Source organism: Teleopsis dalmanni, chromosome 2 (assembly GCF_002237135.1).
Source record: "Teleopsis dalmanni isolate 2A chromosome 2, ASM223713v2, whole genome shotgun sequence".
Taxonomy (NCBI): domain Eukaryota; kingdom Metazoa; phylum Arthropoda; class Insecta; order Diptera; family Diopsidae; genus Teleopsis; species Teleopsis dalmanni.
In genome coordinates this window covers 244,981,665-244,986,522 of record NC_051847.1, presented here as the reverse complement: position 1 = coordinate 244,986,522, position 4,858 = coordinate 244,981,665, and the positions used below count along the sequence as shown (strand labels likewise).

The following is a 4,858-nucleotide window of genomic DNA, read 5'->3' as shown; positions in this document are numbered from 1 at the left end:
CCATTATATATAGTACGTAGTAAGTTATACGTATAAGAATAAGAATAAGAATAAGGATTAAAATTACTGGTAGATGTAATTTTTTTGAAACACTTTCTTTGCCAACGATCATACCACGTTGAATACATCGGTTTTCGTCCGCTCACTGAAATTAAGCAGCGTCGGGCGCGGTTAGTACTTAGATGGGGGACCGCTTGGGAACACCGCGTGTTGTTGGCTTCACAACACTTTTTTACTTTTTTACTTTTTTCCTTTTTTTTCCGGTTTTAATTTTTTTTATATTATTTTGTAAATAATAATATTTTTTTTTATACACCTATCTATTATTTATTTATGTAAAACGCAATTATTTAACTAATTTCTGCTGTATACGTGTACTCGCATCATTTTTAATTTTGAATTTTGAATTTTGAATTTTGAAAATCGTAATCGTGTCGTATACGCAATGCACCGTAAGCACAAGTTTTGTTCAGTTCCATATAAAATGTACAATAGGCATGTATGCGAGTGTGAGTGCGAGTGCAAGTGTGAGTACGAGTGCCAGCGTAAATGAAAACCTTAAATGTTAGAAAACTTTTCAAGTAAAATTACTATTTAAGAAGCTTTGCTTATATTCCTTGTCTTCATTGTATAAAATTTAATAAAACAACAATCTATTGATTGCGCCTATTTATTAGCACTAGCACCAGCACTAGCACTAGCACTAGCAGTAGCACTAGCATTCATATGTTAAATTTTTTAATAAAAATATAAGTATGTATAATAATTTTATTCTTCCTTAAAGATTAAGTTAAAGTTAAAGTTAATATTGAAGTTAATATTACAGGCAATAGTACTACATAATTAAGCATGTAAAATACAAACACGGATATGTTCAATAACAGTTTTAGTTTAATTTTTCTATTCTGTTCATATTAACTTCACTAGAGAAGAAGAAAAAAGAAACTTTTCTATTTTATTTTATTTAAATTGAAATGAAAAATAAAATAAAATAGCTTTGGAAATAGCTTTAGAGTATTTTCTATTTTCCATTTTCCATTTTCCATATAATATATAGTACGTAGTAAGTAGTACGTATAAGAATAAGAATAAGAATAAGATTTTAAAATACTGGTAGTGTAGATTTTTTGAAACACTTTCTTTGCCAACGACCATACCACGTTGAATACATCGGTTTTCGTCCGCTCACTGAAATTAAGCAGCGTCGGGCGCGGTTAGTACTTAGATGGGGGACCGCTTGGGAACACCGCGTGTTGTTGGCTTCACAACACTTTTTTACTTTTTTACTTTTTTCCTTTTTTTTCCGGTTTTAATTTTTTTTATATTATTTTGTAAATAATAATATTTTTTTTTATACACCTATCTATTATTTATTTATGTAAAACGCAATTATTTAACTAATTTCTGCTGTATACGTGTACTCGCATCATTTTTAATTTTGAATTTTGAATTTTGAATTTTGAAAATCGTAATCGTGTCGTATACGCAATGCACCGTAAGCACAAGTTTTGTTCAGTTCCATATAAAATGTACAATAGGCATGTATGCGAGTGTGAGTGCGAGTGCAAGTGTGAGTACGAGTGCCAGCGTAAATGAAAACCTTAAATGTTAGAAAACTTTTCAAGTAAAATTACTATTTAAGAAGCTTTGCTTATATTCCTTGTCTTCATTGTATAAAATTTAATAAAACAACAATCTATTGATTGCGCCTATTTATTAGCACTAGCACCAGCACTAGCACTAGCACTAGCAGTAGCACTAGCATTCATATGTTAAATTTTTTAATAAAAATATAAGTATATATAATAATTTTATTCTTCCTTAAAGATAAAATTAAAGTTAAAGTTAATATTGAAGTTAATATTACAGGCAATAGTACTACATAATTAAGCATGTAAAATACAAACACGGATATGTTCAATAACAGTTTTAGTTTAATTTTTCTATTCTGTTCATATTAACTTCACTAGAGAAGAAGAAAAAAGAAACTTTTCTATTTTATTTTATTTAAATTGAAATGAAAAATAAAATAAAATAGCTTTGGAAATAGCTTTAGAGTATTTTCTATTTTCCATTTTCCATTTTCCATATAATATATAGTACGTAGTAAGTAGTACGTATAAGAATAAGAATAAGAATAAGAATAAGAATAAGAATAAGATATAAAATACTGGTAGATGTAGATTTTTTGAAACGCTTTCTTTGCCAACGACCATACCACGTTGAATACATCGGTTCTCGTCCGATCACCGAAATTAAGCAGCGTCGGGCGCGGTTAGTACTTAGATGGGGGACCGCTTGGGAACACCGCGTGTTGTTGGCTCCACAACACTTTTTTACTTTTTTCCTTTTTTTTGCGGTTTTAATTTTTTTTTATTTTATTTTGTTACTAATAATATTTTTCTTTATATCACATATCTATTATTTATTTATATAAAATGCAATTATTTAACTAATTTCTGCTGTATACGTATATTCGCATCATTTTTAATTTTGAAATTGTAATCGTGTCGTATACGAAATGCACGTAAGCTCAAGATTTGTTCAGTTCCATATAAAATGTACAATAGGCATGCATGCGAGTGCGAGTGCAAGTGTGAGTACGAGTGCCAGCGTGAATGAAAACCTTAAATGATAGAAAACTTTTCAAGTAAAATTACTAATTAAGAAGCTTTGCTTATATTCCTTGTCCTTATTGAATAAAATTTAATAAAACAACAATCTATTGATTGCGCCTATTTATTAGCACTAGCACTAGCACTAGCACTAGCACTAGCACTAGCACTAGCATTCATATTCTTAAATTTTTTAATAAAAATATAAGTATGTATAATAATTTTATTCTTCCTTAAAGATTAAGTTAAAGTTAAAGTTAATATTACAGGCAATAGTACTACATAATTAAGCATGTAAAATACAAACACGGATATGTTCAATAACAGTTTTAGTTTAATTTTTCTATTCTGTTCATATTAACTTCACTAGAGAAGAAGAAAAAAGAAACTTTTCTATTTTATTTTATTTAAATTGAAATGAAAAATAAAATAAAATAGCTTTGAAAATAGTTTTAGAGTATTTTCTATTTTCCTATTTTCCATTTTCCATATTATATATAGTACGTAGTAAGTAGTACGAATAAGAATAAGAATAAGAATAAGAATAAGAATAAGATTAAAATACTGGTAGATGTAGATTTTTTGAAACACTTTCTTTGCCAACGACCATACCACGTTGAATACATCGGTTCTCGTCCGATCACCGAAATTAAGCAGCGTCGGGCGCGGTTAGTACTTAGATGGGGACCGCTTGGGAACACCGCGTGTTGTTGGCTCCACAACACTTTTTTACTTTTTTCCTTTTTTTTGCGGTTTTAATTTTTTTTTATTTTATTTTGTTACTAATAATATTTTTCTTTATATCACATATCTATTATTTATTTATATAAAATGCAATTATTTAACTAATTTCTGCTGTATACGTATATTCGCATCATTTTTAATTTTGAAATTGTAATCGTGTCGTATACGAAATGCACGTAAGCTCAAGTTTTGTTCAGTTCCATATAAAATGTACAATAGGCATGCATGCGAGTGCGAGTGCAAGTGTGAGTACGAGTGCCAGCGTGAATGAAAACCTTAAATGATAGAAAACTTTTCAAGTAAAATTACTAATTAAGAAGCTTTGCTTATATTCCTTGTCCTTATTGAATAAAATTTAATAAAACAACAATCTATTGATTGCGCCTATTTATTAGCACTAGCACTAGCACTAGCACTAGCAGTAGCACTAGCATTCATATGTTAAATTTTTTAATAAAAATATAAGTATGTATAAAATTTTATTCTTCCTTAAAGATTAAGTTAAAGTTAAAGTTAATATTGAAGTTAATATTACAGGCAATAGTACTACATAATTAAGCATGTAAAATACAAACACGGATATTTTCAATAACAGTTTTAGTTTAATTTTTCTATTCTGTTCATATTAACTTCACTAGAGAAGAAGAAAAAAGAAACTTTTCTATTTTATTTTATTTAAATTGAAATGAAAAATAAAATAAAATAGCTTTGGAAATAGTTTTAGAGTATTTTCTATTTTCTATTTTCTATTTTCCATTTTCCATATTATATATAGTACGTAGTAAGTAGTACGTATAAGAATAAGAATAAGAATAAGATTAAAATACTGGTAGATGTAGATTTTTTGAAACACTTTCTTTGCCAACGACCATACCACGTTGAATACATCGGTTCTCGTCCGATCACCGAAATTAAGCAGCGTCGGGCGCGGTTAGTACTTAGATGGGGACCGCTTGGGAACACCGCGTGTTGTTGGCTTCACAACACTTTTTTACTTTTTTCCTTTTTTTTGCGGTTTTAATTTTTTTTTATTTTATTTTGTTACTAATACTATTTTTCTTTATATCACATATCTATTATTTATTTATATAAAATGCAATTATTTAACTAATTTCTGCTGTATACGTGTGTTCGCATCATTTTTAATTTTGAAATTGTAATCGTGTCGTATACGCTATGCACGTAAGCTCAAGTTTTGTTCAGTTCCATATAAAATGTACAATAGGCATGTATGCGAGTGCGAGTGCAAGTGTGAGTACGAGTGCCAGCGTGAATGAAAACCTTAAATGATAGAAAACTTTTCAAGTAAAATTACTAATTAAGAAGCTTTGCTTATATTCCTTGTCTTTATTGAATAAAATTTAATAAAACAACAATCTATTGATTGCGCCTATTTATTAGCACTAGCACTAGCACTAGCACTAGCACTAGCACTAGCACTAGCACTAGCACTAGCACTAGCACTAGCACTAGCACTAGCACTAGCACTAGCACTAGCA

The 4,858-nt window shown here is 29.2% G+C and overlaps 1 non-coding gene and 4 pseudogenes across 1 annotated transcript; all 5 read left to right on the top strand.

The window, feature by feature from the left end:
* The first annotated feature begins 100 nt into the window (after positions 1 to 100).
* Positions 101 to 219, top strand: LOC119686691 (annotated as a pseudogene).
* Positions 220 to 1,143: 924 nt separating this feature from the next.
* Positions 1,144 to 1,262, top strand: LOC119686685 (annotated as a pseudogene).
* Positions 1,263 to 2,204: 942 nt separating this feature from the next.
* On the top strand, positions 2,205 to 2,323 carry LOC119686590. Its single transcript, XR_005252995.1, has one exon. It is a non-coding gene; the product is annotated as a 5S ribosomal RNA (ribosomal RNA).
* Positions 2,324 to 3,213: 890 nt separating this feature from the next.
* LOC119686671 lies at positions 3,214 to 3,331 on the top strand (annotated as a pseudogene).
* Positions 3,332 to 4,219: 888 nt separating this feature from the next.
* Positions 4,220 to 4,337, top strand: LOC119686670 (annotated as a pseudogene).
* The last annotated feature ends 521 nt before the right edge of the window (positions 4,338 to 4,858 follow it).